The sequence below is a fragment of the Protopterus annectens genome, chromosome 17.part0 (genome assembly GCF_019279795.1).
Source record: "Protopterus annectens isolate FY-2018-M chromosome 17.part0, PAN1.0, whole genome shotgun sequence".
NCBI lineage: Eukaryota > Metazoa > Chordata > Ceratodontiformes > Protopteridae > Protopterus > Protopterus annectens.
The window spans coordinates 704,455,229-704,469,700 of NC_056751.1; positions in this window are offsets into that span (position 1 = coordinate 704,455,229).

Below are 14,472 nucleotides of genomic sequence, written 5' to 3' on the forward strand. Positions count from 1 at the left end.
GTCTTTAAATATGCAATTTCCCACCAACACAGTACCAGGTTAGCAAATGATGGTGCTACATGAGCACCAATAGCTACTCCTACTTTTTGTTTATATATTTCATAGCCAAACACAAATAAACTGTTATCTAAAGCTAATTTCATCAGATTTTCATAAAGGTTGACAGTAATATTATCTAACTTGGCAACTTGGGAAAGATATGATTTCATAACATTAATTCCATCCCCTACTTCAATAGCTGTATATAAGGAGACAACATCTATGTTGCATAACAATCTCGCTCTACCTTGAAATTGATAATGTCTCAGCTGATCTAACAAAGACCATGAATATTTAACATAAAATTCATTCTTCTGTACTGTTGGATTTAACATTTTATCCAAATAATAAGAAATGGTTGTAGTTTTATGTCTAGGACTGGACTCAACAGGTCTAAATGGTGGACGAGCCTGACTTTTGTGAATTTTAGGTATACCAAATATTTTACCTAATTCAGGCTCGTCCACAGTCAAAAATTCATATAGTGGATAATTAATGTATTTTTGTCAAATAAATAAAATAATTCATAATCAATTTTATTGAAACTCTTAGTAACAAAACTTTTGCTAACTTTTCCATAGAAAATAACATCTTGCACTTAACATGCACTTAATTTCAGACCTATAATTTTCCTTTTCCATGACTATTAGGCCACAGCCCTTGTCTGCCTTCATATATCTTAGATGTTTGTTGGACCTTAAACTTTTAATGGCATCTGTTTGAGCTTTGCTTACATTGTATATACCTGAACAGTGGATCAACTCCTACATATTTTGTCAAAGTCAGCTTCACACGACTTAGCAAATGCATTTAAAGTCATGTTTAAATTGGGGTTGAATGTACTAGGCTTTCTGACAGGTTTTTAGTGTTAGTTTCTTTGATTTGCTGAAAAATATAAGATTTAATTTTCTAACATATAGTTTAAAGTCAAGAATGAGGTCAATATATGTAACTCTATCCAAAGGCATAAAAGTAAAGCCTTTTCAGAGATCATCCACCTCATCTGTAGAAAAAAAACTGAGTCGATAAATTAAAAATAGGACATAGGTTCATAGGTTCATAGGTTCATACTAGGCTATCTGCCCTAGGGCATTTATAAGCCTAGCCAGAGTGTGTTTGGCTTTCGCCACCCATTTTAAATTAATTTTGCTATGCCTTTTTTTGAGGTTAGTATACTGTGCCTCTGTCTAACAGTGACACAGAAGTGATAGCCGGGGTAAACCTACGATCTCCCATCCACTCATCAAGATTCCTCTTGAAGAGAGTCAATGTGGGACTCTGCCTAACCTGGACTGGGATTTTATTCCAGAGTGAAGGGAGCCTCTGGGTTATGAATCTGTCCCTCCAGCATGTCCTATTTATTTCAGTGCTGAGGTTCAAGTCTCTCGAGCGCGTAGCTCGATGGGATTTGGATTTTCTGAGGTGCAGCATGTCCATTAATTCCGGGTTGGACATGGCTTTATACGTCAGGCACAGATCGCCTCTAAGCAGGCGGTATGCCACTGAGTAGAGCTGGAGTTTCTTTAACCAGGCAGCATATGGCATCTGTTTGAGCCCTTTGATCCTCTTGATGAGGTACTTTTGGGGTCTTTCCAGTTGCTGCAGGTGTCTGGTAAGGTACATCCCAAAAGGGGCATTGTACTCAATTATGGGCCTGAGGAGGGATGAGTAAAGAGGCGATGACCTCCCTGATCTAGATGTGAATCCCTTCATGATTAGGTGGGCTATATAAAATGTTTTTCTAACCACTTTGGCCACGTGGTTGTCAAATGAGAGATTGCTATCAACTTGGGTCCCCAGGTCCCTAATGACTTCTTCTGTACTTAATGGATTACCACCTATGTGGTAATTTGTGGGCACTTTGTTTTTGCCAAAGGGATGACTATACACTTTTGGCGTTTAGCTTGAGGCCATGGCTCTGGCACCAGTTGTCTGTTTCTATGAGGCCCTTTTGGAGGATGCTTGTGTCGGCTGGAGAGTTGATTATGGCGCCCAGTTTGCAGTCATCTGCGAACTTGGTCAGCCACAGTCCTTCCGTGTTGGCCTGTACCGCCGAGAAATATATACCAAACAAGAGAGGTCCCAGGACTGAGCCTTGTGGGACGCCACTTGTAACTGGTTTGGAGTCTGACATGGCTCCAGCAATTCTAACCATGTGGGTTCTGTCCTTGAGCCAGTTTGCAACCCATCTAGTGACATAGGGGTTTATATTTAAGCTGGTGAGCTTATCTATAATGCCCGAGTGGGGTATTGTATCGAAGGCTTTTGCCAGGTCCAGGTAGGCTGCGTGGACCACCTTCCCCTCGTCAATGGCCTTGGTGACTGTTTCAAAGAAATTGACCAGGTTTAAGAGGCAGGATCTGCCCTTAACAAAGCCAAACTGGGTAGGATCCAGTGTCTGTAGGTCTCCAATATCTTTATTTATGAGGTCCATGATGATCCTTTCCATAGCTTTGCAGACCAAGCTAGTCAGGCTTATGGGGCGATAGTTTCCAGGATCCGTTGAGGCACCAACTTTGTGGAGAGGGACCACTGTTGCTGTACGCCACTCTTTGGGTACATATCCTGTAGTAAGGCTAAGATTGAACAGTAGTTTTATGTTTGGGTTTAGCTCTTCTTGGAGTTCATGTAGGACGCAGCCGGGACACCATCTGGTCCCATTGATGCTGTGTTTTTGCTTTGGAGAGGCGGCTCTTACCTGAGCATCTGAGATGTCAGGGGCAGCACTCTGTTGGGATAGATATTTGCCCTTTTGGTGGGGAGAGGGGGGAGAAGTTTGCACTGAACCTGTCAGCTAGGATGTTGGCAATGTCTGTGGGCTCGGTGTATTTTTGTCATTTTGGACTAATTCTGAGCATATCTGGGAATTCCCACCCAGGTTCCTAACATAACTAAAGAAAGCCTTGTGATTATCCTTAGTGTCCTGTGCAATTTTTCTCTCGAAGCTGGCCTTAGGCGATTTTATGAGTGCCCGTAGTTTTTGCTAATACTGATCAGAGATGCCTTCCCTTTTGGGATTTTGCTCTATCATGTAGTAGCGTCCTCCTTCTATTGTATAGTTTGTTTATGGCTGGGGTCCACCAGACAGGACGTCTGCCTTTGGAGGATTGGGTCTTGGTTTTATTTGGGATTGCATGATCCATGCATTCCTGAAGGTGTTCATAGAATGCGTTTATAAAGGATTCTGCGGTCTGGGCCGTATTTTCCACAGGCCCGGGGGCTTTGAAGGATTTCGCCTCGGTTTTGAGGCGTGTGAAATTTGCTTTAGAGAAGTTTTTCACTGTGGTTTTCTGGGCAGGGGTGGGGTTGGGATGTGAATATCCAGTGAGATTAGTTTATGGTCTGATCTTACCAGTGAGGGATACACTTCTGGTCTGGAGCATAGTGCCCCATGTTGGTGATGATCAGGTCCAGTATGTTTTCCCCTCTTGTGGGAGTGGTAACAAGTTGTTCCATAGCATTTGAGTTTATAAATTCTAGGAACCTTTGGGCTAGGGTGTTGGAGCTAGAGTAATGCTCCCAGTCTATGTTTGGGTAGTTGAAGTCGCCCAATATAATGGTGTTTGGAGAGACCTTCATATTTTCCAGTATTCTCAGGAAGGCCAAGTGGGGTTCCTGTGTTTGGGAGGGTGGTCTGTAGCAGGCTATAAACTGGAAGGCAGTTTTACCCACAGTTAGTTGCACATGGATAGTCTCTGATGCTTCGTGCTGTGCCACCAACCTGGAGGTGTGGGTATCTTTGACGAATATTGATACTCCCCCTCCTTTTGTGGTTCGGTCCAAGTTTTGGGGCCGAAAAGCATGGTATGAGGTATAACCTGGTAGTGCTGGGGTGCTCTCGGGAGCCTTGAACCAGGTTTCTGTTACTGCACAGATATCGATATTCTCCATGCTAAGGAGAGTTTCGAGTGCGTGCATCTTGAGGTTTAGACTTCTGGCGTTGAGTAGCATTACTCTTAGTTTCTTATCCCTTGTGATACCTATGGAGGTGGGTATCACCTTCCCCTCGTCAATGGCCTTGGTGACTGTTTCAAAGAAATCGACCAGGTTTAAGAGGCAGGATCTGCCCTTAACAAAGCCAAACTGGGTAGGATCCAGTGTCTGTAGGTCTCCAATATCTTTATTTATGAGGTCCATGATGATCCTTTCCATAGCTTTGCAGACCAAGCTAGTCAGGCTTATGGGGCGATAGTTTCCAGGATCCGTTGAGGCACCAACTTTGTGGAGAGGGACCACTGTTGCTGTACGCCACTCTTTGGGTACATATCCTGTAGTAAGGCTAAGATTGAACAGTAGTTTTATGTTTGGGTTTAGCTCTTCTTGGAGTTCATGTAGGGCGCAGCCGGGACACCATCTGGTCCCATTGATGCTGTGTTTTTGCTTTGGAGGCGGCTCTTACCTGAGCATCTGAGATGTCAGGGGCAGCACTCTGTTGGGATAGTTATTTGCCCTTTTGGTGGGGAGGGGGGAGAAGTTTGCACTGAACCTGTCAGCTAGGATGTTGGCAATGTCTGTGGGCTCGGTGTATTTTTTGTCATTTTGGACTAATTCTGAGCATATCTGGGAATTCCCACCCAGGTTCCTAACATAACTAAAGAAAGCCTTGTGATTATCCTTAGTGTCCTGTGCAATTTTTCTCTCGAAGCTGGCCTTTGACGATTTTATGAGTGCCCGTAGTTTTTTGCTAATACTGATCAGAGATGCCTTCCCTTTTTGGGATTTTGCTCTATCATGTAGTAGCGTCCTCCTTCTATTGTATAGTTTGTTTATGGCTGGGGTCCACCAGACAGGACGTCTGCCTTTGGAGGATTGGGTCTTGGTTTTATTTGGGATTGCATGATCCATGCATTCCTGAAGGTGTTCATAGAATGCGTTTATAAAGGATTCTGCGGTCTGGGCCGTATTTTCCACAGGCCCGGGGGCTTTGAAGGATTTCGCCTTGGTTTTGAGGTGTGTGAAATTTGCTTTAGAGAAGTTTTTCACTGTGGTTTTCTGGGCAGGGGGTGGGGTTGGGATGTGAATATCCAGTGAGATTAGTTTATGGTCTGATCTTACCAGTGAGGGATACACTTCTGGTCTGGAGCATAGTGCCCCATGTTGGTGATGATCAGGTCCAGTATGTTTTCCCCTCTTGTGGGAGTGGTAACAAGTTGTTCCATAGCATTTGAGTTTATAAATTCTAGGAACCTTTGGGCTAGGGTGTTGGAGCTAGAGTAATGCTCCCAGTCTATGTTTGGGTAGTTGAAGTCGCCCAATATAATGGTGTTTGGAGAGACCTTCATATTTTCCAGTATTCTCAGGAAGGCCAAGTGGGGTTCCTGTGTTTGGGAGGGTGGTCTGTAGCAGGCTATAAACTGGAAGGCAGTTTTACCCACAGTTAGTTGCACATGGATAGTCTCTGATGCTTAGTGCTGTGCCACCAACCTGGAGGTGTGGGTATCTTTGACGAATATTGATACTCCCCCCCTTTTGTGGTTCGGTCCAAGTTTTGGGGCGAAAAGCATGGTATGAGGTATAACCTGGTAGTGCTGGGGTGCTCTCGGGAGCCTTGAACCAGGTTTCTGTTACTGCACAGATATCGATATTCTCCATGCTAAGGAGAGTTTTGAGTCGTGCATCTTGAGGTTTAGACTTCTGGCGTTGAGTAGCATTACTCTTAGTTTCTTATCCCTTGTGATACCTATGGAGGTGGGTTTGTCTTTTGAGCCTTGCCTAAAAAAGGCACTATGGGGGTAGCAAGAGCCTTTGCCAATATCCGAAAGCAATATCAGGTGCAAGCCGTCCCTAGCGAAGCATCGTGGCTTGTCGAGCATGTCATCCCAGGCTGACAGGCATTGGATCCCCTTTGAATGACACCAACACTTAAGCCAATTGTTGAAATTGATCATCTTGTCTTCATATTGTGGCATCATTCTTGGTGAGGGTAAGATGCTACTCAAGGTCAGGGTCATACCGTCCTGGGCTACATGCTCAGAGAGCTCCTCTATGTCTCTTTTCATGTAGTCCAGGGAGGTACATCTCAGGTCATTCACACCAGCATGGACAATGACTGAGTCATATTTGTACTTGCCTTGGAGTGACCTGAGTGCTTGTGTTATGTGGCAGATCCTAGCGCCCGACAGGCAGCTCACTGTGACCTTCTCCTTGTTCAGCCTGGTGAGCGGGACGTCAGTGTGCCTAACGATAGAGTCACCTATTACAAGTGTATCAGGTGTGTTGTTTAGCCTTAAGGGCTGTGACTGTTTGGCACACTGGCTTTGTGATCTATGTGTTGCACGTGTTTTGTTTTGGGGTAGCGGTTGCTTGGGTGTCTGCTTTGGAGGTCTCTGCTGCTTAGGCAGATTTTTATTTAGAGCCTCCGAGTATGTTTTTATGTGGATCAACTCCTACATGGACTATCATTTAATGTCCTTTCCCCTTGCCTCTCCCCTTTCTTTTGTTGGCACTGTTTGCTTTCTTTTTTGGAACAGTATTTGTCTTTGGTCATGCTCCTAACCGAAAATATGCTGTTTGAACTGTGTTGTTACTGCTAGTTGTACTATCTTTTACTGAGTCTGAAACACTCTGCACACTAATGTTCCTATCCGTGTATGTAGGAGTAGTGGCTATGGCCATAAACTGATCTAAGTGAGAGACATTGTGGCCTATTTGTCCTCTGTTCTTGTCACCATCAATAATGACATTCTCAGAATTACTTAATACATTCTCATTAACACTTGCTTTGAAATATTTAAGTCTTTGTATATGAATGTTGGAAACAAAGTTAAAAAATGGGCCTATATCAGATGATTGAAACGGCTCATTATCGAATGCTGTAACGTCGAACTGCAAAACCCGAACTCTAACAATATCGAAACCTCAAAACAGTGAATTTTTTCCCAGGGAAAAAAATTGCTGTTCCAAGAAACACACACACACCACAAGCACACTAAAAAGCAGCAATCCACACATATACATTTAAAAGTTACATCTAACCCTGCACTACACTACTATCTATCTATCCACTTACCTTAACCCAGACCCTAACCCTAAGGTCCGTCACTATCGCACACTCACCTCACCCATGCCCTAACCCTAACTCACTTAACCTGCCCCTAACCCCAAATTCTCACTATCATACACTCACCTCACCCGAGGCCTAACCCTAACTCACTTAACCCACCCCTAAACCCAAATTCTCACTATCGCACACTTACCTGACCTGCGCCCTAACCCTAACTCACCCAACTCGCTCCCTAACCTAAACGTCTGCACAATCACACACTTACCTTAACCCAACCTGTACCTTTCCACCGCATCGCTGAAAACAGCGAAGCCACAACAATGGCCAACCGAATTCTTTTTCTAGGAAAAAAATCAGTTTTGTGCAGCTTTGCTGTTTTCAGCATTCGTGATACTGGGTTTGATATTGGATCATTCGAAATTCTGCCATTTCGATGATCTAATATAGATCGGAAAAAATATGTTACCTTGGTGATTAAAAGAAAGATTAGAAAACTGAATAGGGATATCAAAGCCTATTAATAACTGAGCATATTTAGTTAAAAATTTCAAAGCAAGTGTTAATGAGACCTTATCAAGACAGTTTTTCTTCTATGGATGAGGTGGATGATCTCTGAAAAGGCTTTACTTTTATGCCTTAGGATAGAGTTAAATATACTGACCTCATTCTTGACTTTAAACTATATGTTAAAAAATTTAATCTTATAATTTTCAGCAAATCAAAGAAACTAACACTAAAAACCTGTCATTAAGCCTAGTACATTCAACCCCAATTTAAACATGACTTTAAATGCATTTGCTAAGTCATGTGAAGTTGACTTTGACAAAATATGTAGGAGTTGATCCACTGTTCAGGTATATACAATGCAAGCAAAGCTCAGACAGATGCCATTAAAAGTTTAAGGTCGGAAAAACATCTAAGATATATGAAGGCAGACAAGGGTTGTGGCCTAATAGTCATGGAAAAGGAAAATTATAGGTCTGAAATTAAGTGCACGTTAAGTGCAGGATGTCATTTTCTATGAAAAGTTAGCAAAAGTTTTGTTATTAAGAGTTTCAATAAAACTGATTATGAATTATTTTATTTATTTAGCCAAAAATACATTAATTATCCACTATATGAATTTTTGACTGTGGATGAGCCTGAATTAAGTAAAATATTTGGTATACCTAAAATGCATAAAAATCAGGCTCGTCCACCATTTAGACCTGTTGTGTCCACTCCTAGACATAAAACTACAACCATTTCTTATTATTTGGATAAAATGTTAAATCCTACAGTACATAAGAATTAATTTTATGTTAAATATTCATGGTCTTTGTTAGATCAGCTGAGACATTATCAATTTCAAGGTAGAGCGAGATTGTTATGCAACGTAGATGTTGTCTCCTTATATACAGCTATTGAAGTAGGGGATGGAGTTGAATTTATGAAATTATATCTTTCCCAAGTTGCCAAGTTAGATAATATTACTGTCAACCTTTATGAAAATCTGATGAAATTAGCTTTAGATAACAGTTTCTTTGTGTTTGGCTATGAAATATATAAACAGAAAGTAGGAGTAGCTATGGGTGCTCATGTAGCACCATCATTTGCTAACCTGGTACTGTGTTGGTGGGAAAGTGCATATTTAAAGACACACCACTTGTTTCAACACGTTTGCTGGTATAGGAGATTTATAGATGAATTGTTTTTTATTTGGTGTGGTGAAACTGGTGATTTTTATACCTTTGTTCAAGATTTAAACACCAATTTACCTTGGTTACAGTTTACTATTGGGAATGTTGGTGAAAAGGTGAATTTTTTAGACCTTATTATCCATTTAGACACTACAAACAAATGTTTTCATAGTGCTATTCATAGAAAAAGCACATTTAGGAATAATTATTTACACTTTAGTAGTGCCCATCTGAAGTTCATGAAACTTAACATTTTTAGGGGTCACTTAATTAGGGCCAACCACATTACTAGTGAAGACACTAATTTCAGTGAAGAGGTTAAATATATTTCAGATTTATTTCTTGAAAGAGGTTGTCCCGAAGAGAATTTGAAAAACATAGTTAAAGAAGTCAATAAATACAGGGAAGACAGGTAATTTAGTCCAGTATTAAAATGTGGGTTTAGTGGCCAGAAAGTCATTTGTGATAAGAAAGACCAGGATGGTCACAATGACAAATATCAACAGCTTTGTTTTGATGAAGACAAAACACTTGCCTTGCCAGTCACAATTTCAAAGGTTACCACTATGATTAGAAATATAATAACTTCCAATTGGAAAATTATTATGGGAATCCTGACTTGGCTAAGGTTATAGGAGATAAGCCTTGTTTTGTTATTAAGAAGTCTACTAATCTTAATAAGTTACTTAAATGTCACCCCTATACTGATATTAAGTTTCATTTACCCAAAATGGGTACTTTCGGATGTGGCTTTTCTAAACAATGTAGGTTTATGTGTAATAGTAGTACCATACATTTTAACCATTTAGACAAGGTAGTTACAAGCAAGGGTTACTATAACTGTCTCAGCAAAAATATAGTTTACATCAGTCTTTGCAGCACTTGTCATGGCTTTTATGTTGTAAAAAGCATTAGATCTCCTAAAATAAGAGTTAGGGAGCACATGAAAGCCATTAAAGACAAAAACACATTAAATGCACTTAGCAAGCACAGTCTGGGTTGCAATGGTTTTAGAAAATTTCATTTTTTTTTTGTCCTTGAACATATATACAAATTTAATTTTATTAATGGTTGCAATGAGTTACTTGAAACCCATGAGCTATGATGGCAGATTTTATTGAGTTCAGATCGGCCACCAGGGCTTAATGAACACATCAGTATTAAGAGTCTGCTTAAATATAGAATTTTATAAATAGATAAACTTACTAAGCTGGGCATAAATCCCTATGTCACTCGATTGGTTGCCAACTGGCTTACTGACAGAACCCAGACTGTAAAAGTAGCTGACTCCAAATCCAGCTCCAGACAAGTGACAAGTGGAGTACCTCAGGGTTCAGTCCTGGGACCGCTCTTGTTTGGCATCTACTTCTCTGAAGTACAGGCCAACACTAAGGAACTCTGGCTAACAAAGTTCACAGATGACTGTAAACTGGGAGCCGTTATTGAATCCCCAAATAATGTGGATATTCTACAAAAGAGCCTTACAGAAACAGATGCTTCATGCCAGAGCCATGGGCTGAAGTTTAATTCCAAGAAATGTATAGTTATCCCCTTTGGGAAAAAACATGTACCCATGAATTACCAGATAGGTGGCAGTATACTAAACACTGAAAGTGTGATGAGAGACTTAGGGACCCAGGTAGACAGTGGTCTCACCTTCGATAACCACATCGCCACAACAGTCAGGAAATCCTTCTATGTGGCACACCTCATCACTAAGGGCTTTTCATCCAGAAAAAAGGAGGTTATTGTCCCACTGTACTCATCCCTCATTAGACCTATTATAGAGTACAATGCCCCGTTTGGTATGTACCTCACAAGACATCTGCAACAGCTGGAAAGGCTGCAGAAACACCTCACTAAAAGAATCACAGGCCTAAAGCAGATGCCCTATGCTGACCATCTAAAAAAACTCCAGCTATACTCTGTGGCATACCATCTACTCAGAGGCAATCTCTGCTTTACATACAAGGCCATGTCAAACCCTGAGCTGTTGGACATGCTCCACTTAAAGAAATCCCAATCCTTCAGAGCCACATGCTCCAGGGATCTAAACCTTGTCATCACAATGAACAAAACATGCTGGAGGGATAGGTTCCTGACCCAGAGACTCCCCAAACACTGGAATAGACTGCCCATACATGTCAAGCAGAGCGCTTCCTTGGTCCTCTTCAAAAGAAAACTTGATGATTGGATGGGAGATAGGAAATTCACCCCAGGGATCATGTCAGTCACCCTGCTAGACAGAGATCAAGGGAAGTAAATATTGTGGGAAGAAATATCCAGGGAATTGTTATGGCTAGGCTTGTATAGGCCCTAGGGCCGATAGCCTAGTACCAACCTATGAACCTATGAATCAGATGTTTTTATTAGTCAACAAAAAGGTAGTTTATTATAAGTTAACTTTTTATGTAAGTGGACTATTTATTGAATTGTGCCATTTTACTAACGAATTCAGATAATTTATTCAGTTAATTATTTAATGAGATGGTCTGTGCTATTGGATGTTATGGTTGAAATGGATATAAATATGTTTTGCAGTGAAAATGTCTTCTGATTAAGTTCCATAAAATAAATGGGAATGAAAGTGTTAACATTCTATTGCTGTCATTATTTTCGTCAGCTTGTTTTTGGTCTCGAGCAGTCGCCAAGTTCTTTTTTATGTTTTAGTTGGTTTCTTGGTTTTGGACTAATATATATAGATATGTATAAAGACAAAGAGATAGATATATGTAGGGGTTCCAGGTCGATAGATAAATGTATTGCAGGTTTATTTGTTATATGCATTCCCAGCACCCTGGGAAAGGAAGAATTTCCCAGTGATGTATATGGAAGCATCACTGGAAAATGTGACAGTAAGGACTGAGGAAGTCATTACTGAAGCATTGTTATAGCTGCTCCCTACAGAGTGAACAACTGCAGAATAAAAAAGATCAGAAGAAAAATATTACAAATTTCAAACATGTAATGTGCAGGTAGAGAAAGCTGTAGGCTATTTCACAACACAAGGGAAATAATTTTGATGTTCTGTTAGAGAAAGGACAAAAGAAAGTAGACTGAGCTGGAATCGTGTCTCAAATTAAAAAGGGGACAGATTATTGTACTTTTTGTAATTGTTGTAATAAAGTAGCAGGAAGAGATATGGAGTGGAAATCACTTCAATTGTATATACATTCCACAAGGTTCCCCAGATTTCAGTCACTTTTTATTCTGTGTGTTAGAAGAGGTTTACTTGAATGAAAGAGTGAGGATCTATTAAATGGGAGGAAAATATACTTGCATATTAAGTTGTCAGTGATACCTTACCGGGGTTAAACAAATCTGTTATAATTAAGCCAGAATTAAAATATGAAACCCCAGTAAGCAGACTTTGCAGTTATATTTGACACAACATGGTTTCACGAACAGAACGCCTGAGAATATTTATTGCAAAAAATTATTTAAAGTTTTTTTATGTGGTTTTAAGTGTGTGTGAAGGTTTGTACATATAAACATATTTTGCTACTTTTGCAAACAAAATGTTGATGTTTCAGTATAATGAACCAAGCTCTTACACACACACACACACACACACACACACACACACACACACACACACACACACACACACACACACACACACACACACACATATGTAATACATATGGGTCTACTCAATTTCAACAGAACCAAATACTGTTTACAATTTTGCAAAATGTTGACAACATGAATGTCAACATGCTAGATTGCATGCACTGATCAATAACTTCTGTGCATGCAAAAATCAGATGCAAAATAAAAGAATAAAACATAATTTTTGTAGGGGGGCAGTTCTCCTGTACCTCCAAACCCCCCTGCTAATTATATATACTAACTCTGAGATCACACAATGTCAGGGAAAGGTAATTTCTTCCCAAATCGGGAATTGTGCAGTCTTGCACTCCTGCTTAGGCAGCTAATTTGTTGACTAAACAGATGTTGACCATAAGTGCATTTAACTAAATTCAGTTCCCCATACTCATATATCTATATATCTATCTATATACATAGCTTGATAGATAGGTAGATATGTGTGTTTGTGTTTACTGTTCTAAGAGACTGTCCTTTCTCGGGAACAGGTTCCCCAATCATGTGAAGCAGAGTTCCTCCCTAACCGAGTTCAAGTGTAACTTGGATTATTGGATGGAGAACTCGAAATTCATCACTAGTTTGGCACCTGTGTCTATAATGGATATAGGCAACCTGTAAATGGATCCTCTCCCAGGCTCCTGCTTGTAATTGTTTCATCCCTCAAGCCCCTGATTACACTTATCCAGCACTTGTCAGAGATTTGGGATGATAGCTAGGCTTAAAAAGGCCCTTGTGGTCATTAGCTTAGTACACACTTATGAATCATGTAAAAAAAAAAAAAGTAAATGCTCATATGAATGAATGTTGTTTCTGAGTTTTTGCCAACAGGCTTTTGTATGAGATCACGTTGCAGCATGGTAAGGACATTTGCTCTTAAACCACTGTTGCGCAGTCTCAGAGTTGGTATATATAATTAGCAGGGGGTTTGTGCCCCCTCCAAAAAAATTAGTTTTCCTTTTGCATATTTTCGATTATTTCATAGTAGTTGAATGCTTTAATTTTCAGTTGCGTGTTGATCGAACTCTGCAGTTATTGAAGGTAGGGTGATGGATTTTGGCAAGTAAATATAGTTTAATTTGCTAATACTAAAACATTTGGATATACCAACTGTTTCAGCATCAAGGTTTAGACGTGTGTGTGTGATCTTTTGTGGGTTAGGGTTACAATAAGGGCTAAAAAAGGGCATACATTTAGTGCATTGTGTGTGTGTGTGTGTGTGTGTGTGTGTGTGTGTGTGTGTGTGTGTGTGTGTGTGTGTGTGTGTGTGTGCGTGTGTGTGTGCATACATGTTTGTGTATGTATGTGTATATGTATTGTTTCATATGGTATGTGTCTGAAATTGTGCATTGATACCGATAGTGTTAAAGAAAGGGTTTCTCTAAGGTAAAGTGCAGAGTTAGAGTTAGGGGTAGGGGCCTCCTGCCCACCATACTAATGCTTGCAAACCCTAACTCTAACCCTAATCAGCTATATTCCATGATTATGCCTCTTTAAAAACAAGTAAAAAAAGGACAATGGTTACCATTGAAAAATGAGAACATTTACAATTTTGCATATCTTTGTTGTCCTTTATCTAGTTGATCCCCCAGTACCCAAATGAACATGTGCTGCAGAGAACACCATTCACTGTATGCACTTCCAGCATCTTCCATCACATACACAATAGTACAAGACATCCACTGCTGCATTATCCTTCCCTCTGGTTCCAATCTAGTATTGTATTTCTGTTTTGCCAATTTCATCTGAGCCATACAAATGTCTGATGTCATCAACAGACCACCCAAACACAAGATGATGTGTCTGTGTCACTCTGATGAAACTGGCTGGGAATACATGTCCATCCTGAGGTCCTGTTAGGAACTGCATCAACTCTGACATTATTACTGATGAAACAGAGGATCTATCTGATTTTTTCCTAATATTTTGGGTCTGATGCTTGTAACATTTGTGATTTTCCCCACAGATCGTTTAATCTTGCAGTCACTAAATCATGCAGACATTTGAGATTCAGACATTGTATTCTTTAGAAATCAGTCCTTTTATAACAACTTTCTAAGTTCATAATCAGGAATAGAAATAGTTCTTATGGACTTTTGCCTCCAACTTCTTTTTTGGCTTTATAGCCGATACTTAAGCTAAGAG